The sequence below is a fragment of the Lipophrys pholis genome (genome assembly GCF_963383615.2).
Source record: "Lipophrys pholis genome assembly, chromosome: 6".
NCBI classification, from domain to species: Eukaryota; Metazoa; Chordata; class Actinopteri; order Blenniiformes; family Blenniidae; genus Lipophrys; species Lipophrys pholis.
The window spans coordinates 10602129-10625048 of NC_137629.1; positions in this window are offsets into that span (position 1 = coordinate 10602129).

A 22920-nucleotide genomic window follows, 5' to 3' on the forward strand; every position below is an offset into this window, starting at 1 on the left:
ATTTAACACATCACTGCTCAAGGATCCAGACTTCCTCACATTCTTTAAAAAACAATGGACAATCTTTTTAGAAACAAATGGCCTACCTACTGTCTCTCCCTGTGTCCTCTGGGAGACGGCTAAAGTTGTCATGAGAGGCAAAATCATTTCTTACTCCTCATACAAGACCAAAAGGGAAAAAATAAAGGAGAAAGAACTGGAAGATAAAATCAAAACCATGGAGACAGCTCATGCTGCCTGCAAAGACGACCGCATATTGATGGAAGTAAAGAAATTAAAAATGGACTTGAATAAAATAATTGAACATAAAACACAATTTCAACTGCAGAGACTACGCTGGGAGAACTTTGGACATGGTAATAAATCCAGCAAACTTTTAGCCAATCAGTTAAAACGAAATAAAGAAAAATGTACAATCCCCTCAGTCCAAACTCAAACTGGTAAAATCACTTTGGACCCTCAAGAAATAAACAATACCTTCAGAGAATTTTACAAAAGATTTTACTCTTCACAAATTGACCCTTTACAATCTGAAATAGAGAACTTTCTGAGCACAGTTGACCTGCCAAAATTAAAAGACGAACAGATCCCAGGTCTAGAAGCTTCCATCTCAGTAGAAGAACTGCAGGAAGCTCTCCAGCACATGCCTGATGGTAAAGCTCCAGGACCTGATGGATACCCCACTGAATTTTACAAAGAATTATGTTCTTTACGCTCCCCAATTTTTTTAGAATAATTGAGGAGATTAAAAAATCTTCAAATTTCCCCCAACATATGAACTGTGCAAATATCAATCTTCTTCTAAAACCGGATAAACATCCCACACTACCATCTAGCTATTGGCCGATATCACTAATCAATGTAGATCTTAAAATAATTTGTTAAACATTAGCAAGCAGACTGGAAAAAATTATACCCCACATCATACACCCTGATCAAACTGGGTTCATTAAAGGACGACACTCCACTAACAATACACGAAGATTAATTAATCTTATAGAACACTGCCACCACAATAAACAAAAGGCCATTGTCACCTCCTTAGATGATGTAAATTGGAAATTTCTACTTGCTACACTACGAAAAATTGGATTTAGAGAAAATTACCTCTCCTGGATAAAAACACTGTATACCTCACCCAGTGCCTATGTTAAAAACCAATGACCAACTGTCTTCAAGGTTCAATCTTGAGAGAGGCACCAGACAGGGTTGTCCACTCTCACCATCTCTCTTTGCCATTTTTATCGAACCACTAGCATCAGCCATCAGACAGAACAATAACATAAAAGGAATACAAAGTAAATGTAACACATAAAATATGTCTCCATGCAGATGATGGGCTACTTTTCCTGCAAAACGCACAGACCTCTCTTCCAGAAACAATAGGGTTGATAGACATATTCCCTGAAACATCATGGAGGACTGAGAGACATTGTTCAGGATGGACCTCCAGGACATCATGAAATACTGAGAGACATTTTTCAGGATGGACCTCCAGGATATCATGGAGATCATCATGGCCATCAACTCCACCTCCACCACGCCACTGGCCTTTCTGATGAGTTTCTTGAGCCTGTTGGTATCGTCCTTCTTCAGCCTGCTGCTCCAGCAATTAACAGCAAAGAGGATCATGCTCGCCACCACAAACTCATAGAAGACTTTGAGCGTAGTGTGCCAGATGTTGAAGGTCCTCGTCTGTTTTAAAAAAGTAGAGGCCTGCCAGTTAGGTAGTCAACGATCCAGGACAAGAGGAGAGCATCCACCTGTCTGATAAAGTGTTGAAAACACTGGAGAAGTCAAAGAACATGACTATCACATTGGTGGCCGGCCTGTCCAGGTGGGTGTAGATGCGATTAAGCAGGAAGATGATTGTGTCTGTCCTCAGTCGTGGCTGGTAGGTGAACTGCAGGGGGTCGAAGTCAGGCTTGACAAAGGGCCGGAGCAGCTCCAGGACTAGCCTCTCCAGGGTCTTCATGATGTGAGACGCCAGCGCCACCGGTCTGTAGTCTTTAGATCTACAGGAATGTGGAGTTTTTGGCACAGGAATGATGCAGGACGTCTTCTACAGCACGGGGACCCTCTGGAGACTCATAAACAAGTCTTATCAACCCTCCAACTTCACACATTGCTGAGGAATGGATCAAATTCTTCATCCAGTACTTTTTTAAAAGTCATCTGACTTAGTTGTTTTGATCACTCAGGAACAAAAAACATGCCCAAGTATTCCCACAAGCGTTAATTTCTGGATTTTTGGCAGGTCATTTCATCACCTCACCCTCCAGAATTCTGGAGGTGGTCTCTGCTAAAATCACTCAGTGGGGGTGGGGTGTCATCTTAGAGGGTAGTTTGTTACCAGACTGTGGAGATAGTAGGTTGCCACTGGTTAAAGAATTTCATTCAATAAATGTACCAATCAGACACCTGGTTATTAGCTCTGGGTCTTCCAGAAGCTCCAAAGAAAAATGTATGCAAACTGAAAAGAAAAGCTGTTTGGCAGAGATGATTAAACACATTTACCAAGGGCATAATCTACATACTCTATTCTGCTGCTAATCCCACTGCATGTTTCTTGTAAATATGGCACCATTGAAACAGATTATTCAATATTAAAAGATTTGCTTACTATTAAAAAAAGGAAATAAAGCAAATGACTAGTTTGGTTGCCATATTTTTGTTAATAAAACTAAATCAAAATCTTGGATGGAGTCCTTTACAATAGTGGTTCAAAATGTCTCCTCCCATCAGACTCACAGAGAAAGGATGTGGACCCACAGCCAATCTTATCAATATAATTAAGCAGGACCCTTCACAATATGAGTAGATTCTCAAGTCTCCTCTAGATCCTAGGAAGTGGATTTTTATCGTTTTGTGGTATCTATGTGTAAATCTCATTGTGACAATGTCAGAGAAGGCAATCGTTCTCTCCAAAACCTTGAGTCCAGACCTGAACCAGCGATATCTAACGAAGCATTGTGTGGCCTAATGCCAGATGCCCATAAGGCCCTCCTCTGAAAAGACCTTTGTAATTGAGATTTAGCTTCATTTACATAAAAATCGACAAACTTACGTTCTATGATTCAAGGTTTCTTATTGGTTTCCAATCTAGTGTCAAGCACTGCTTAGACACTGCTTGCTAAAAAGAGCAAAGTCACTGATGGGGCCTGGTCTGACATTATCACTATCAGGTTTGCACATGGTAGAAAAAAACAATTAAATTCGTTCTAGAATATTGCGATCTGGAAAACTGCCCTTTGTTTTTTGGAAAGGTTTTTTTTGGAAGGGCATATTGGCATATTGGTAAGACTGGGTGTGTCCACTATTGTTTGGCTCCAATCAGAGTTTGTCAATGTGATCTGAAGCTTTTCTCAAAGGAAATCTAAGGGCCTCCAGGGGAAAAAGTGCTTTAAGCAATAGAGCATGAATATCAATGCTGCTGCTCTTATCAGCACATAAAGCCATCTGTTGGGGCGCATGTTCTGACCTGCAGCTGTATGTCTACCGCTCCTGACGATCGGGGAGCGCTTCAGTGGGACAGGTTTCTGTCCTGTTAGTGCAGCACACAGGAACTTGAAACGGAGAGAGAGAGAGATAGAGAGAGAGAGAGAGAGAGAGAGAGAGAGAGAGAGAGAGAGAGAGAGAGAGAGAGAGAGAGAGAGAGAGAGAGAGACCAGTCAGACAGGGTGTTGCATCAAGTAGCCAGAAAAATGACAGAAAGAGAGAGTAACCAAGATTGAATAGCAACAGAAAAAGGAATATAAGGAAAAGTGGAGCCTGTGTGCAAATGTGTGATAAAGCAATGGGTTGGGAGGGTAGAGATACAGAGAGACGCACAAAAGAGAGAGAACGAAAGAGAGAGAGGAAGACAAAGACAGATAGAAGAACACAAAGAATGGACCGTTGAATGCAGGTTTCACTTGGTCTAAAGTCTATTTTCTCTCTCTGGCTCTGCAGTGTTGTGATGTGATGTGTGCAAAGAGATTAACTTTATGAATCAACCTCTGTTGACTCAATTTATTGAATGTTACTGTTGTGAATAGCAATAAAGAATGTGATAGTTACTGTTCAACCAGCAGCACCCATTCGCTCCATCGCCATGTGCAATGGGAGAACCAGTATCTGTGTCAATTACAAGGTTTGTGATACTGTACAGTACACACACCCACACACACACACACACACACACACAACCCAGTCTCACAGCAGTTTGTCAAATGGTCACGAAATCTATTTTTCGTGTTCTGTGACACATTTTGTCACAGTTTTGTTATGCATAGTGAATTTCAAACTACTACATTTCAATTGACTTATTTTTCATGTCTGGTTCATGCTTTTCCCATATTAGACAGACAGATATATGCTGTGATGTTTTAACAATCAGGCATTAACTAATTTCACTGTATGGCTAGTCCACACTTCCCATGGGCTCACCACCTTCAGGAAAGGTTCTTAATCGTTGCAATGTGATCTGGGTGATGGTGCTCAGATTGCCACCCGGAAACGGATAAGCGGGAGAAAATGAATGGATGGATGAGCTAGTCCACACTCATGAATAAAGTTCCCAATAAAGATATGTGCGTCCACAATGAGGGGCATTAACATTTTGGAACAACTGCTCTCAGCAGATACTGTGTGTTTAGCTGCTTAGAAGCTCCGTATCCCTTCAAATATAAAAGTCAAAACAGTATCCAGGCATTTTCTGGATGAAGTGAAAAACATAGTTAATCTTGGTGGTTCTGTAGCGGGGCTGGCTGGGGGACAGGGTGCTGCTGTTATTTTACAATACAACTACTGTTATTTATTTTAACAGTATTTTATCATATTTTGGATTACAGTATATGACCATAAAATAATGGTGGGTGTTGTGGTTATTTTACAGTGCATCTATCGTAACTTATCTAACAATATATTACCTTTTTTTTAATTACAGTACATCACTGTAGGATAACTGGGTTGGATTAGAGTACACTCAAAAAAATATTGAAGGACCTTATATATTATACAGTTATATAAAGGTATTCTTGCTTAATAAAACTGTTGAATATCATAATGATGTGTATTTGGGTTGACTATTTTGAAATTCATAAGTAAAATCCAAAGTTAAATATTTGTTGTACATATGTGTGCAAACAATGTACACATATTAAGTAAGTCTGTTTCATAGAAATAAATGATAGCTTGACTGACAGATTAAATTGTTTAAATATGTGTAATAATTAAAATAGTTTTAACAATATATTTGAGAATATACTATGAAAGGAAATTATTTTTAAGAAGAGAAATTATTTGTCAATTCAACTTAAAATTATTGGAGACTTGACTGGACAACTCAAAATAAACGAGTATGTTTACACGCCAGATTAAAAAGATTTAAAAGTTGAAGGCACTGGCTTCACGCTACTGCTACTTGCTTCGGTTGGTACTTTGCTGTTGTTTGGTTGAGTGGGGCCTCCATCTATACAATGCAAATCACACGCACAGTGCTCCCACTGGCCAGGAGGTCATATATTGCAATGCATCGCCCTTAGTTACTGGTATTTTTGAGTAAAAAAGATTGATAGGAACAAGAATCTCTTCAGTCTGAGAAACAATGTCATCAAATAGGACAGCCGAGCACATCAAAGTTTGTCCATTAAAGGTTCTTGTTTTTGCCACTGACCGGATCAGATTCTTACAAACATTGTGAGTCGAGTTCCTACAGAGATGGATTATTTTGCTGTTGTTAAAGAGTAAACTTTTGAAATGACTTCTGTCAATGGACTTTTGGTGGCTTTGGACAGTGATTTAAAAGCTATTCGTTTGCATTGCAGCAGCTGTTTAGTCGTTACCAGTTACTGTTCTTTCTCTGCAGTTAACCATTTGTGATGGTACAAAATGAAAAAGCACAATTGATGTGTTATTGCATGTTTGGTAGGCAGTTCTTTAAGAAAGTTGACCAAATTCTGAGGTAATTACAAAAATCCCCTATTTCAAAGCACTTTTTAGTTATTACTTGGACTATACTGTGTCAGTATTATTTTTATTGTTATTTTAGAAAAAAATGCAGATGCTTTCCCTTGGATAATTTTATACATCTCATCAGATGGAGCAAAACATTTTGTTTTTCATGTGGGAAAAAAAGGCCATTTTCTTTTGGGGAATAAACTCTCATGTTTTGTGAGATATTGGTTGTCACATTTATTAATATGAGGTTCTGATTAACATTAAACATATTTCCCCTTTCAAGTAACATACTCCAATAGCATTAAGTAAATAAAGTAAAAAAAAACAGGTCAATACAATACATTTTTTTAATAAGTAATTTTAAGTTACGTTACTTTCTTCAAATGTTTTCAATTATATCCACTCAGTTTTTTCAGCTTTCCAAACACATTTTCTATACAATTTACCCAGTATTTCAGTTACATTTACTGTACTTATTTAGTAAATCTACTGAATCCGTTCATTCAGACATAATTAAAAGTATTACTTACTTATTTTCATTATTGAAGGTTTCTTTTACTCAGATTCAAAGCTTTAATTTCTACTTAATATTCTTAAGTATAAAAATGTTTCACTAATTAAATTAAGTAATGGACATTAATACTTTTTTGAGTGTACATGGCAGTAGAAGAACTGTGGGTTCTGATATATTTGCATTTGTATAAATCCTCACAAATGCAAAAACAAGATATGCAGAGTTTCTCCAATACATGGACCTAATCACTGTTCATGTGTCTGTGCTCAACTGAAGAAAAGTAGCAGGAAAAGTTAGTGGAGGATATAGAGGAGGAGATTAGCTATGGGGGACTATTTGTCAATGCATACAGTGAGTTGTCTGTCTGTTTTTCAATCCGTCCGTCCAAAGTCAGAGTTGTCATTGTGTAAACGAATTTGTCACTGTTAACCTGAATCTGCAAAAGTCGTCTTGTAATTTGTCTGTAATTAGATATTTAAATGTGTAAAAAAACTTCTCATCTGTATTACAATTTGTACATGTAATACGATTTGTCATTACGTACAAAGATATTTGTAATTGAATAGTACGTTTTCAGCTTCAAATCCTGAAAATACAGACAAATTACCAGTTTCACTATTGGCTGTTTTTTTGACACATGACTTTTGCTCCAGTTCTGTGTCTGAAGGATTCAAAGTTGTAAAGCCTGGATTTTCCTGCCTTGAGCTCAGGGTCACAGGCTCTTTCATTCTGGCTGCACACCGCTCTGCTGCCCTGTACACTAGTAGGTCCAGAGAGGTGGTATAGGGCAGGTGGTGCTCTGCCCCAGAGTTTTTGAGCATTCGCCACATTGTGGGGCAGGGTGTAGACAAGTTTAGCTCATATCAGCACATATCTTAAAATAAACTGTTTGATACACTCCCAATGCCAGTATACACACTAAAAGGTAATAGCTATGCTTACTTAAATCATAATAGTGTATTTTACTTATCTGTCCCTAGCTTGTTCATTTAACTCATGGAATGTAAGTATGTACAAATTTTTCCTTAAGGAGGTTTAAAACTAAGTTAATTTGAGTAAACTAGACTTGTAACATTCTGTTTCTGGAATCAACACAGAGGCTGAGCAGAGCACTCGCGCAGTAGAGCAGTACAAGAGAAGTTTCCAGAAACGGCGCGGACAAAAACTTGGGAAGAAAACAACATTTTCTGGGTCACTTGGTAATTTGTTCAAAGTCTTTCAGCTATAATTTCATTACTAACAACAACATTTTTGGCAGGACATTCTTTTCTGAACATAGGTATTCCAAACATCTCTGAAGATAACTAATGCTATTGTGAGCTAACATTAGCCAAGGCAGCAAACTAAAACCCGCCATTATGTCATTCACACGATAATTTGTAGTTAGCTATAACACATAAATGATGTGATCATGATGCAAATGCTAATCTGAAGCAAAATTACAAAATAAAAGAAGTTGTGTTCGGTGGGGGACGACGATGATTTAAATATTAGTTTTTGATTAAGGAAACTCTTTTGATGAGTCTGTTGGTGACTGTTGTACAGTAAATGTTTTAATAAAGGGACATTTAAAACCAAACCAAACCTCTCCTCTCCTCTCCTCTCCTCTCCTCTCCTCTCCTCTCCTCTCCTCTCCTCTCCTCTCCTCTCCTCTCCTCTCCTCTCCTCTCTTTCCGTTTCCGGTGGGTGTGAGTTGTGGTGGTGGAGTGCGAGTGGCGCGGCGTTTGAAGTGGTTTTTCCCTCCCTGTGTTTTTTCCATCTGATCTATTCATTTTCATCTCTGTACATGATCAGGTAAGAGTCATTTATAACTTTCTGAGTGTTGCTGAGTGACCCGGGGATTTTCCCCGGTGAGTTGTCAGGAGGAATGGCGTCCCCCGAGACGCCTTCTCCGTCTATCCGGCAGGGAGTACGTATAGTACCGCCGGATAGCAGTGTTACAGTTGAGGATGTTCTGCTGGCCGTCGGTGACCAGGTAGGATATGACAATATCATTTGCGCATCGCGAATGAATAAAGCTGTGGTGGTTTTCCTGAGGGAAGAGGCTCAGGTTCTCCAGCTGGTAGAGAACGGAGTGTTTGTTCAGGAGAACTTTGTTCAAGTCTCGCCGCTGTCAGTCCCGTCAACGCGAATCACCGTGTCCGGTGTGCCGCCGTTTATTTCTAACGAGTCACTTGAGATCGAGCTCCGTAGGTTTGGAAAGTTTGCCAGCGAATTTACAACCGTGAATGTAGGCTGTAAGAATCAGAAGCTGAAGCATGTGAAGTCACTGAGACGACAGGTGTTCATGTTTCTAGATTCACCCTCTCAAGCTCTGGAAGTGTCTTTCAGGGTAAAGCACGGTGACGGGTCCTACATGGTTTACGCCAGCTCAGGACAGCTAAAATGTTTCGAGTGTGGAGATGTGGGACACAAACGGGTTGCGTGTCCGCATAAGAAGCAGGGGGCGACGGCCGCGGATACCGCGTACGGCGCCGCGAGAGGCGCGGATGCTAGGCGCATGGCGCGCACTGCCGCGTCCGGGGACGTGTCCGGCGCTGCGTCCGGGGACGCTGGGCCTGCGGATGCATCAGAGGTTGCTTGCGCCGTCGCCGCGCCTGAGGAGCGCAGTGTCAAGTGAGCAACCGCTCAAAGCAATGATATGGAGGAAGAAGGTGTACATCCAAAGCGGCAAGCGTCTGTTGAAGCAGAGAACCTGAGCAGCTCTCAGTCTGCTCTCACTGACATCCAGCCTCCGGCTGCAGAGGCTGAAGCCTCAACAAGCTCTGCAGGCTTGGAGAATGTTTCTATTGGTGAAATGAGGAACACCCAGGCTTCATGTGAGGGTGAAATGGAGTATGACTCCGGATCAGACACTGTGTCTGTGTGTGAAAGTAACAGAAATACAGATGATCTCTATTCCCTAGAAGATATTAACAACTTCCTAGATATAACATACAAAAAGTCCATCAAAATCAGCGAATACTTTAGTGACACAGACAAATTCATCAAATCTGTAGACATCCTGAAAAGACTGGTAGGACCCGACCTGCTGGATGAAAAAAAACGGTTTAGGCTAAAAAAAAACACATCACGACACTAAGAAAGATTAAAAATGACAGACCTGCCAGAAAAGTCAAGAAAATAAAATGATCATGTTTCACTTGGTGTTTTCCCCTCTTAACTGTTCTCTGCTCTTGTCCTGCTGCCTGATCCTCATTTCCCATCTCTCCATGCAGAACCTAAAAGTAGGATCTTTAAACATCAATGTCCTTCTGCTCACGCGACGGTGTTATCTTCCACTGATGTGGTGAAGGGACGGCTTCTAGTGATCAGGGTGGAAATACAGAGCTCTATGTTTTGTTTTGTTAATGTCTACGCCCCTAATCAAGGTCCAGAAAGAGTAGCTTTCTTTAATCTGCTGAAAAACGAACTGGTTCACTGTCGTCATGAGCAAATAATCATTGGTGGAGATTTTAACTGCACACTGGATTTTACCATGGACAGGACAGGTGAGGAGCCTCACCCACAGTCTTCTCAAACACTTAAAGATATCATTACACACCTGGATCTGATAGACACATGGAGGGTCAAGCATCCACAGTCCAGACAGTACACCTGGGTGAGGGCAGGTAACAACAGGGTGAGTGCAGCCAGACTAGATAGGGTGTATATCTCCCAGAGTCTCAGCTCCAGACTGATTCACAGCAATATCAGTCCAGTTGGCTTCACTGATCACCACTTCATCACAATAGACTTGGTCTGCTCACCAGGCAAGAGGGTCAAATCTCACTGGTTCTTTAACAACAAATTACTACAGGACAGCACTTTCTGCCAGAACTTTGATTTCTTCTGGGAGCAATGGCAAGGAAAGAAGGGAGATTTTAGTTCCCTAATGCAGTAGTGGGAGGTTGGGAAAGCACAAGTCCGTGTTTTTTGCCAGCAAAACACCTCCCATTCCACTGCTAAAATCAAGACAGCAGTTCAGGAGCTTGAAGTCAGTATTCAAAACATTGATGCAGGATTAAACAGGAACTCTGACCCTGCTATGGGGAACCTGCTGCAGGAGAAAAAGTCAGAGTTGAGCTCCTTCCTGCAGGAAAGAGTGAAGGGAGCACTGGTCAGGTCACTTTTTCTCCAGTTGAGAGAGATGGATGCTCCTACTTCCTTCTTTTTTAATCTGGAGAGATCTGTGGCACAGAGGAACCAGATGACCTGCCTGAAGCTTCCAGGAGGCAGGGTCACCACGAGTCCGGTAGAGATGAGGAGCCATGCAGTGGACTTCTACACTGACCTCTTCAGGGCTGAGCAGTGCAGCATGGAGTGTCGGGGGCAGCTTCTGGAGGGGCTTCCTCAGCTCAGCCTGGAGGAGAAGGCTGGCATGGACAGTGAGCTGACTCTGGAGGAGCTGACAGTTGCCGTCAGCCAGTTGTCATCAGGCCGGGTTCCTGGGATCGATGGTCTCTCTGCTGACTTTTTTAAGCACTTCTGGAACATTCTTGGTCCTGATCTCCATGCTGTCCTGATGGAGTGTTGCAGAGCAGGCTCTCTTCCTGTTTCCTGTCGACGGGCTGTACTTTCCCTCCTGCCCAAAAAGGGAGACCTGGCCTTACTAAAGAACTGGAGGCCGGTGGCCCTTCTCTGTACGGACTACAAAGTGCTCTCCAGAGCTCTTTCTAATAGACTTAAGAATATTCTGGAGATGATTGTGCATATGGACCAAACATACTGTGTACCTGACAGAACTATTATGGACAATCTTTTCCTCCTGCGAGATGTTTTTGATGTTTGTTTGTCTGATAACACAGTTAATATTGGGATTGTGTGTTTGGATCAGGAGAAGGCCTTCGACAGGGTGGATCACTCATATTTATTTTCTACACTCAGGGCTTTTGGTTTTGGTGATGGTTTTCTGTCATGGTTTACCTTATTGTATAGTGGTGCACAAGTATTGGTGAAAACAGGGGTGGGTCTGAGTCGGCCGGTCCCTGTGCAACGGGGGATAAGGCAAGGCTGTCCTATTTCAGGACAACTTTACAGTTTGGCTATTGAGCCCTTACTGTGCAGGTTAAGGGAACAACTCGGTGGCCTCTCTTTACCTGGGTCCTCGAACCTTGACCTAAATTTAACTGTTTCTGCATATGCAGATGATGTCACCATCTTCATAAAAAATCAGGAGGATGTACATTGCTTGCAGGACGCCCTGTCTTTATATGAAAAAGCTTCTTCTGCACGGGTGAATTGGGGGAAAAGCGAAGGCTTGTTGCTGGGACGGTGGAGGGATCAAGCAGTCCCCACTCTGCCTGGGGGGCTTCAGTGGGGGAGAGAGGGCTTGAAAATGCTTGGAGTGTTTTTGGGTACGGAGGGCTTTCAAGCTAAGAACTGGGAGGGTGTTAAAGAAAAAGTGTGTGCACGGCTGTCCAAATGGAAATGGCTGCTACCCCAGTTGTCATATAGGGGAAGAGTCCTGGTTGCCAATAACTTGGTCGCCTCGGCTCTTTGGCACAAGTTCAATGTCCTGACACCACCAAGGACTCTGGTAGAGGACATTCAGAGGGCCATGGTGGATTTCTTCTGGTCTGGAAAACACTGGATTCGTGCTGCAGCGCTCTATTTGCCGGTGGCTGAAGGGGGACAGGGGCTGATTGACATCCGGTCCAAAATTGCCTCTTTCAGGCTGCAGGCTGCACAAAGACTACTATACACACCTGGTCCAGGTTGGACCGATACAGCGCGACTACTGCTGAGGAGAGCCGGACGCCTGGGTTACGACAAACAGCTCTTCCTCCTGCAGGACGCTGAGGCAGACCTTAGGGGCTTGACTCCGTTCTACAGCTCCGTGCTGCAGACGTGGTGGACTTTAAAGAGAGAGCGTACTCCAGTGGCACGTCCTGGTATGTGGGTGTTTGAGGAACCCTTGTTCTTCAATGACTTTCTGAAGACTCAGACGTTGCAATCTGCCAGCTTGCGAGCAAACCTCAGAGAAGCTGGCTGCACCAAGCTGGGTCACCTGATGAAGATGACTGCAACATCCATGGACACTCTGAGAACGAGGAGCAACATCACCTCTACCAGGCTCCTCAGCAGAGTGGCGGAAGAAGTCTGCACTGCCCTACCACATCCTCTCAGATTGTTTGCAAAGAGCAGCAGTCTGTACGATCAATGGGATGAAGGAGGTGATTACAGCTTCCCTTCTCTGCTCATCACCCCAGCAGTGGGGGAGTGGCAGGAGGGAGGAGGCCAGCTGCTGTCTTTTACAGCCCCTCATCTGGACACTTTCAGGGATGCAGGGAGAAAGCCTTTGTACCACCTCTGTGTGAAGATTCTCAACCTAAAGTCTCTGGCAGGGGTGAAGGAGTCGAGGTGGTCTGAGCTTCTTGGCACGGACGCTTCCCCGAAAGGCAGCTGGAGGTCCCTGTACAAGCTGCCAGTTGAAAAAAGGACAGCAGACCTCCAGTGGAGAGTCGTACATGGTGCGATAGCAACCAATAGGTACCGTGCACACCTGGATCCAGGGGTGGGGGAGGAGTGTCTTTTTTGCACTGAGACAGAAACTTTATTTCATTTGTTTTCACAATGTCCACGATTGTCAGCACTGTTTGAACTGCTAAAAAAGTGGTTTCAGGGGTTTGGAGAGGCGTTTTCTCTCATTTTATTTATATTTGGTCCCAAATACTGTACAAAGAAGAAAAGTGTTCAAACGATTATTAACTTCCTGTCTGCCACTGCTAAGTTGGCCATTTGGTTGACCCGCAAGAACAAGACTCAAGGTGTGGGCAGTGTGGAGGTGGTCCCGGTTCTGCAGGGTCTGCTGAAAGCCAGACTGAGGGTGGAACACACTTATTACAAAATGACGGACAATGTGACGGCCTTTCGGGAGATTTAGGCTGTTGGGGGGGGGTTTGTGTTCAGTGGGGGACGACGATGATTTAAATATTAGTTTTTGATTAAGGAAACTCTTTTGATGAGTCTGTTGGTGACTGTTGTACAGTAAATGTTTTAATAAAGGGACTTTTAAAACCAAAACCTCTCCTCTCCTCTCCTCTCCTCTCCTCTCACGCACACGCTGCTCTGCCATTCTGTTTCGTTTTTTGTTTTTTTGCTTCACCCGCAGGCTTTTTGCAGCCCGGGGGCCAATCAGGAAGGGTGAATGACTGACAGACTGGGCGTCTCAGTCCCGCTGACCTGTGGTGCACCAGGACCGCAAAAACTACAGTTTGACCAGCGACTCATTTCTGACAAACATCCAAGATCTTGCGCACTGTGTAAGCGGGATGGTTATCGATGAGCAGGGGGGGGTGGCGGAGGCTCAGTTGTGGGGCTAAGAGGGCTGGAGTGAACCGGTTTAAACAAAGAGACATGGAACGAAGGATGGATCCTTAAGGATGCTGGCAACTTCAGTTTCACCACCGCCGGGTTGATGATTTCCTCAATCTCAAAAGGACCAATGAATCGAGGTGCCAGCTTGCGAGACTCCACCTGGAGTGGGAGGTCGCGGAAGGAGAGCCATACCTTCTGTCTGGGGTGATACGAGGGAGCGGGAGACCTCCGATGGTCAGCTAGTCTCTTGTTGCGAGCCGATGATCGAACCCAGCCTCCCCTCCAAACCCACCGGCAGCATCTAAGATGGGCTTGCACCGAGGGCATGGCAATGTCCTCCTCCTGGGTGGAGAACGGGGGAGGTTGGTAACCCAAGGCCACCATAAACGGGAACAAACAAGTGGCAGAGCAGGTGAGGGAATTGTGGGCATCAATAAATACTCGAAGTGCCAGAGGGGAGTCTTAAACGCCGTCTTCCACTCATCACCTTAACGGACCCAAATGAGGTGATAAGCGTTCCGGAGATCCAGCTTGGAAAACACAGTAGCGCCATGGAGCGGCTGAAAGGTGGAGACCATCAAAGGCAGGGGGTACTTATTCTTCACCGTAATATTGTTGAGACCTCAGAAGTCAATGCATGTCTGATGGTAAAGCTCCAGGACCTGATGGATACCCCACTGAATTTTACAAAGAATTATGGTCTTTACTCTCACCTATTTTTTTCAGAATAATTGAGGAAATTAAAGAATCTTCAACTCTCCCCCAACATATGAACTGTGCAAATATCAGTCTTCTTCTAAAACCGGATAAAGATCCCACACTACCATCTAGCTATCGACCGATATCACTAATCAATGTAGATCTTAAAATAATTAGTAAAACATTAGCAAGCAGACTGGAAAAAATCACACCCCACATCATACACCCAGATCAAACTGGGTTTATTAAAGGACGACACTCCACTAACAATACACGTAGATTAATTAATCTTATAGACCACTGCCACCACAATAAACAAAAAGCCATTATCACCTCCTTAGATGCAGAAAAAGCCTTTGATAGGGTAAATTGGAAATTTCTACTTGCTACACTACGGAAATTTGGATTTAGAGAAAATTACCTCTCCTGGATAAAAATACTGTATACCTCACCCAGTGCCTGTGTTAAAACCAATGACCAAATGTCCTCAAGGTTCAATCTTGAGAGAGGCACCCGACAGGGGTGTCCACTCTCACCATCTCTCTTTGCAATCTTTATCGAACCACTAGCAGCAGCCATCAGACAGAACAATAACATAAAAGGAATACGAACAGCAAATGTAACACATAAAATATGTCTCTATGCAGATGATGTGCTAATTTTCCTGCAAAACGCACAGACCTCTCTTCCAGAAACAATAGGGTTAATAGATAGATTCTCCTCAATCTCAGAATATTCTATAAATTGGAACAAATCAGTCGTCTTGCCTATCAACTCTACATTTCAGCACACACCGAACACCCCACTAAAACCAGGGAACATCAAATATCTCGGCATTAACGTTTCAGGCAAACTCTCAGACTTGGTACACTTAAACTACACCCCCCTTATTAAAGCAATAGAGGAGGACCTCATTCGATGGAGGACACTCCCAATTTCACTTATGGGGAGAGTAGCAACAATCAAAATGATGGTCTTGCCTAAAATTAACTACATCTTCTCAATGATCCCAGCAAAACCACCAAAAACCTGGTTTAACACTCTTGATTCTCATGTCTCAAAATTCTTATGGAAAAATAAACCACCACGTATAAGTTTAAAAACACTACAGAACACCAAGGACCAAGGTGGCTTAGAACTCCCAAATTTTTATAATTACTATCTGGCCAATAAACTACTTTATGTTGTAAAATGGATCAATCAGAAACCCTTAGATATAGGCTGGCTAGACGTTGAAAAAACATTCTGTGAAGATCTCCAAGTCAGAGATCTTCCCTTCTTCAGTCCTGTCATTAAAAAGCACAGCTGCTTTAAAAGCATCAATATAAACACATCGCTGACAGCTTGGTGGGAATTTCTTAAAATAAATGGATCTTCACTCATTCCCTGCAAACTCACACCCATCTGGAACAATCCCGACATCCTGCAAAGAAGGAAACCAATAAACTTCCCAAGATGGCAAAATAAAGGAATAAGACACTTAGAACAACTTATCTCCAATAACTCTTTTATTCCATTTAATGAGCTAATAGAAACATATGGCATCAGTCAAAGCAACTATCTGGAATATCTTCAGCTTAAGTCAATAATACAAACTAAGTTCAAACTAGAACAGATTAACCTGAACTTACCTCAGACAGTGACAAATCTCCTGAAGATCTCAGCTCCTAAACCTCTTTCTAAAATTATCTCAATCCTGTCAGGTTCAAATATCTCAATATCCCTTCCCACCTTCAAATGGGAAGAAGATCTCAACATCAACAGAGACCCAACGTTTTGGTCAGAAATCTGTACAAATACATTCAAAATGAGCAAAAACCCCAATATACAGCTCGTACAATACAAGGTCCTTCATAGAGTTCATTGCACAGGACAAAGGATGTTCAAGATGGGGCTCACTCCCACTAACATATGTTCAAACTGCACAGGTGATCTCCCCGATACCTATTTACACGCACTTTGGCTGTGTACGCCAGTCCAAACGTTCTGGCAAAAGATTTGTGAAAACTTATCGTTATGCCTGGGCTACCCAATTCCGGTCTCACCTTCACTTTGCTTGTTAGGAGATCTCACAGAAATTAAAAGAGAAAAAAATGAGTCCTGCATGCTCCTGGTTTCCCTAAGCGTCGCAAAAAAGGCGATCCTCATGAACTGGAAATCCAAAAAGTAATCTGAATATAAAGTTATTTAAAAACTTACTTCTAGACCACATCACATTGGAGAGAATGTCTGCTTGTAGGAAAAATCATTTGACACAATTTGAGTCCACATGGTCTCCAATAATTAAATACACCATGTAGCCCTGTGGGGGGGTGGTGGCTCCACCCCGGGGCTCTGGGGACCGTCGGTGGTTGGGGCGTCGTGGCTTTGGTGGTTGGTGGCTCTGTGGGCTCGGGGGGGTCCTAGCGTCTATGCTGGGGGGCTGCGGCCTGGCCTGGGGAGTCCTGGGCGGGGGTGTGGGGGGGGCTCTGCCCTGGGCGGGGGTTGGGCCCGCTGGGGTGGGGTGGGGTGGGGGGGCTGGGCGTCGGGCCTCAGCTTGGCTGTCGGCTGGGGGGGGTTGGGGGGGGGGTTGGGGGCGGGTCGTCCGGGCCCTGGGGGTGCGGGGCCTCCCCCTTTCCGGCGGGGGTGCCCGCTGTGGCGCTGGGGGTGGGTCCTCCCTCTGGCCCCCTCCCCCGGTGGGGCGGGTTGGCCCCTGCTGCCGCGCTCCGGGTCTGCCTCATTCCTGGATTGGGGGGAGCGGGGGACGGGGGGGCTCCGGGTTCTGGATGGACGGTTGACTGAGAGTGACCTCCAGGGCCTGATGGGTGTGTGTGTGTGTGTGTGTGTGTGTGTGTGTGTGTGGGCGAATGAGGGGGGGTGCCCTGACCACTGGCCTCCGGCTGGGCTCGCACTGGGCCCTGCGGGTCTCGGACTCTGCTGTCTGGCCGTTGGGTGGGGTGGGGGCTCCCTGCCCGGGTCCCCTTACGGCGCCTTGTTGGGGGGGGTGTGGCTCCCCGGGTCCTAGGCCAGCCGCTCGGGGGTGGGGTGGGGCAGCGCGGGGGGTCCAGCTGGGCCAAGGTCCTAGCGACGGGGGGACCCCCTCCCTCAGAACCCTCCCTGCCTTACCTCACCTTATATTACTCCACAATAGGGAACAGTGGGGCGGTGCCTAGGTGGGGGGTCCGGGCTACTTAACTGCGGTCTGGGTCCTCCCCCGACTTCGCACCACCCACAATTTTAACCACACTTAGTCACGCAGGGTCTTGAGGGGGTAAGCCGCTTTCGGGGTTCTGCCGCTTGTCAGCGGTAGAACGCCCGGGCCCCGCTACCCCCCAATTTTAAACCGCACCATAGACACACACATTGCATCCACCTCTTCAAAACACAAAGACACACCCTTACGTACATCCAACACACATATAGGGCAGGGGAAGGGCGGGAGACGTGGCTCCCCCCAGCACCTCCCGCTGGGGTCCCGCCCCGGCCCGGGGTGAGTGCGGCTGGGATGCGGGGGGCGCGCTCCCTCGGGCATGGCGCTCGTGGGGGGGCTGGGGCGCGGTGCTCCTTCTCCATTTGCTGTTGGATTAGTGGAGGTTGGGACACCGCGGTGGCCGGGTGGGGGCCCGGCCGGCGGCCTGGGGGGGCGAGAGTCATCACTCCCCCACCGTCCCGAGTGTGTGTGTGTGTGTGTGTGTGTGTGTGTGCCCGTCTGCGTCTGCGTCAGGGGTTGGGTTGGCCTTCGCTTTCCTGGGTCTGGGGGCGGGGCTGGTCCGGGGCGCGGCGGCTGGGGCCGTCTCTGCCTTGCCGGGTTGGGGGGGGGGCGGTGGGTGGGCCTGTTCCCGGGGGTGCGGCGGGACTCGCCGCCGGGGTTGGGGGGGCTCTCGACCCGCTCGGCCCGGGGGCCCTGCTCCGGCCTTTTCTCGGCTTGGCGGCTTGGGTCGGGGCCTGGGGCCCTGTGCCCTTTATCCTTCTCTTGTGGGCCCCTCTTGCCTGGGGGGGATTCCTCTCTGCATTCTCCGTCGGGTGCTTTTTGGGCGGGGACGTGGCTCTCTGGGGTGGTTCGCTGGGGTCCCCCCGGGCCTGGGGGGCTTCCGTCTGCCGGGGTGGCGGTGTCCGGGCCCGATGGCCTCGGACCCCGGGGTCTTGCCACGGGTCCCCCCACAGCAGTTCCGGTCCCACCCAGTGGACAAACCACACGCACACACACACACACACACACACACGCACACACACATGCACACACACACACACACACACACACACACACACTTCCACTCCTCACGAAAGGTGCTTCTGAAGTTGCTTGTTCTCTGTCATCATTTGCTCAAACTTTGGAGGTCAGTTTATTTAACGTTGCCCCAATCTCCCGGAGGAACGTCTGGTGTTGACAGGAGATTACCGTGCGAGGATATGGCGCACTGGAGGGCTTACGGGTCGGCTGAATCCATCGTGGCCAGATCGTTCTGTCAGGTGTGGTGGGTGGAGGATTCAAGCGCCGACAGGACGAGGAAGGTAAGTTGGAAAAAGAGTTTATTAAGTTGATCTTTCCAGCGGATTGGTAATCTTCGGATAGTGGCGTGGAGGCGGAGGTCGACGTCACCGGGAAGAGATCTCCTGGGCAGGACAGAGCGGAGCACACCGGGACTGCACAGGAGAGAAGAAGACAGATAGATAACTCCAAGTATCTTTGAACACGAAGTAACAAACGGTCACACAAAAAGCTTGAGGGGCCGAGTCAAAGTACCGCAAGGGTAAACGTGACGATCTGGCGATGAGAGCCTGGAAACCCGGTTCCTAAATACTGGCCTCACTCGTCCGCTCCACCTACACCCCCCCCCCCCCCCCTCCCCCCCACACACACACAAAAACAAACCCAGCAGAATACACCTGCGGAACATGACACACATAGCCAGTTGCAGTTCAAACCGGAAATTTTAACACGTACAGAAACTGGGTGAAGTTGCCCAAACTAAAAATTAAAGTGAAATTGAAGACACAACTGATTTTCAAGAAGAGGATTTGACTGCAGATAACACTGATGACTTGGAGAGGCAGTTTGAGCATAATTTTGGAGCCCTTTTCCTTAGGATGCAGACCATACTTAAGGTATCGGAAACTGCTGTGCAAGATGTAATACAGCAAATAAAGCAGATATTGGACCTGTCAAAACCTTTGCATTTTTCTGCTATTAACAGAGTACTCTTGAACTACTATCCTGATGCAGACATGTCTATTGCAAGAGAAATATTAAATGCAATCTCAGAGAGTGATGTCATTCTGAAACACACTCAAAAAGGAGGTTCCCTATCCACCCCTTGCAAAAGAGCCTCTTACATGGTAAAAGAGCTTAAAATTGTGGAACCTGTTGAGTTTGTTACAAGTGAACACAAGCAATCAGTTGTCTACATACCTGTCCTTAAAATGCTCCAGACTTTGTTAAACAAAGATGAAATCCTTAACTCGTGGAGGAAAATTTTCACATTGCCTTGGCACTTTACATTGATGACTTTCAGGTTGCAAACCCTCTGGGGACCTCTATAAATAAACACAAAATGTGTGCGGTATATTGGCTTCTAGTAAATCTCGCACCCAAATTCCATTCCTCTCTCAGCTCAATACAGTTAGCTCTTCTTTGTAAGACAAACACTGTCAAAGTGTGTGGGTACTCTGAAATACTTCATCCACTCCTTCAGGATCTTGTGCTTCTTGAGAAGCATGGTGTATACGTGGAAAAATTTGTCTCTGATAAGATTTGCCACTTTTGCATGGCAACACGGCAGGACAAGCAAGATTATGACGTTAGGTCTGGTCACTTCTGCTTGAGAACAAAACAAGACCATGACCGGCATGTGCGGGAAGTCCAGCAGGATGCCCAGATGGCAAAGCAATATGGTGTGAAGGGGAGCTGTCCTTTAAGTGTTCATTTGGAGCACTTTCATGTTGTTGATGGCTTCCCCCCTGATATCAAGGCATTGTTCCTTCTGAGTTGTGTCTTTGAATTCAAGACTTCATAAAAAAGAAGTTCTTCACACTTGAGATGATGAATCGTGCTATAAAGGAATTTCCCTCCACACATTTAGACAAAACAAACCAGCCTCAGAGAATTTCTAAAACATTCCATTGGGACCATTGGAGGTAATGGTCATGAAAACTGGAGCCTGATCAGACTCCTTGCCCTGTTGATTGGCCATTATATCCCTGAAGGAAATAAAGCATGGGAAGTTTTACTGTGCTTGAAAGACGTGGTTGAGTTGGCGATGTGTACAAGGTTTACTGAGGAGTCACTCAATTATCTGGATTTTAAGTTGTCAGAGCATAGAACATTACTTCAAGAGGCTTTCCCTCACTACAGACTCCGTCCAAGACACCATTACCATCTAATTCAAGTATTTGGGCCACTTGTAGATGTGTGGACTATGAGATTTGAGGGAAAACACAAATTCTTTAACCAAGTAATTCGTGGAGCCCACAACTTCAGAAATGTTCCTCTGACTTTGGCTGATAGACATTAGAAGATGATGGCTTACCATTGAGATTCTTCTTCATTTTTTAAACCAGCATTGGAATTGGACAAAGTAAAGAGTGTCATGATTTCTTCCTTCCCAGACAATGTGCAGCAGCATTTGTTGGCAAGGCATGCACCTCATAACACAGTCCTTACAGCAACATCTCTTGCCTTCCAGAATTTAGCAGGTTCTAGTTGTGGATATCAATGTTTTGTTCATTTGTAGACAATTGTTTGCATGGTATCACAAACACCTTAGAGCTTCCGAAGTCTGTAAAAGTAGCTCAAGCTTGCTTGTAACCCATTTGAAAGACTTAAATGATATCTTTCTCCTCTCTGCCTACAGAGTGAAAGGCCAGTTGTTTGTGACCCTAAAGCGTTACATCTTGTGCTGATGTCATATTTTATTCTTTCAGAACCATGGACCAGTCCTGGCCAGTGAGGGTAGTGGTTGCTGAAAACGACATTCAAAACGTAACTTTCCACGAAAGACCGAATACTTTGGAAGAGCTTATAAGCGAGTTGAAAAAACGACTTGCTCAGCAGTATGACTTCATGCTTCACTATGAAGACCCAGAGTTCAACTATCATTGTTTGTGTTTTATTTAACTTGAAAGCTGGCTGAAGCTTAATTGAATATTGGTATTGTGAAAAAGGAGCCTTGTTGAAGTCTTAAGTAATGGATGAGAAAGTTTCAGAGAAAGTTTTTTACATTTGTTTAGAAAGATTTGCTTAAAGATTATTTTACAAGGCTTGCATATTTGTTTTTATGGTGAAATTCCATTTGTTTCCACAAACAGTGGCCTTGGCTTAAGATGCACAGAATTACATTTTGTTCAAACAATGAAAGCCTGCAAACTTATCATTCTATGTTCTGCTTACTTGATTTTATTAGTGTAATCGGTTTCCTACATTCTACTGAGTAAACACAACTGTTCAGTTAAGTCAGACTAACTTGGCTGACTTCAGTTAACACTCAGAAAGATGAAGTTCATTATACTTGCTATTTTTAAATTTAAATAACTCCACAAAATTAGGTAAATACAATTAGATTTAAAGTAAACTTAACAAGTAGATATGAAGTAAACTTAACTTAAGACTATTAGTTATATTTGGTTACTTTTTTTCCCCACCGGAAACCCCTCCCCTGTCTGCCCGAATCCTTCATCTCAGTTGTGGGTGTATGGTGTGTCTTAAAAACATGCCCCACGGGTGTGGGGCTTGGGATATGAGATGTGTGTGGGGTGATTGTGGTGTGGGTTAAGCCCGCCTGGCCAGGGAAAAACGGGGCAAGGCGATATAGCCAACTGCCCCCCAGCGAGGTGCACAGCCGGGGTGCCAAGAGTTGAGGGCCCAGAAAGGCCCCCAGAAAAACCAACTACCCCCCGAAACCCCCAACAGACCATGACCATGATGTCAAGCCCAGCCCACCAACCACAGCGGCCACCCCGGCACCGCCACAGGTTGGCCAAAACAGAGGGCCACTCTGAGGCGGCCTGGGGGCAACACTGGATAACCTGGAGCCAGTCCCCCCGGGCCCCCCGGCAATCCAACACATCAGGGAAACAGTTGTGGTCGTGGGTCCCCCAAGATCAACCACCCGCTCCTATCCAGGATCTATAGGGCCAACACACAATAACCGGTCTGCAGGGATCGCCCCGGATTCTCGCCACTGCCATGCATCGAGGAGAGCCCCAGGCCTCCCAAGGGAAGGGGAAAAGGTGAGGAAGGTGAGGGCAATGGGGGGCGGGAGGGAGGAGGAGAGGACAAAGAAGGAGGCAGAGGAGGAGGAGGGCAGCCCCACCACCCCGGCACCCCCTGGGGAGACCGAGAGACTCCAGGTGAGAGCAGCCCCTTCCCCCCTGATGCCCCGCCCTCGCGTCAAGATCCAGCAGCCCCATGGACCCCAGTCCTGCAACCCAAGAAAGCAATCAGCCCAACGAACCACAGACCAGCTCCCCAGGAAGGAGGGTGGTTAGAAAAA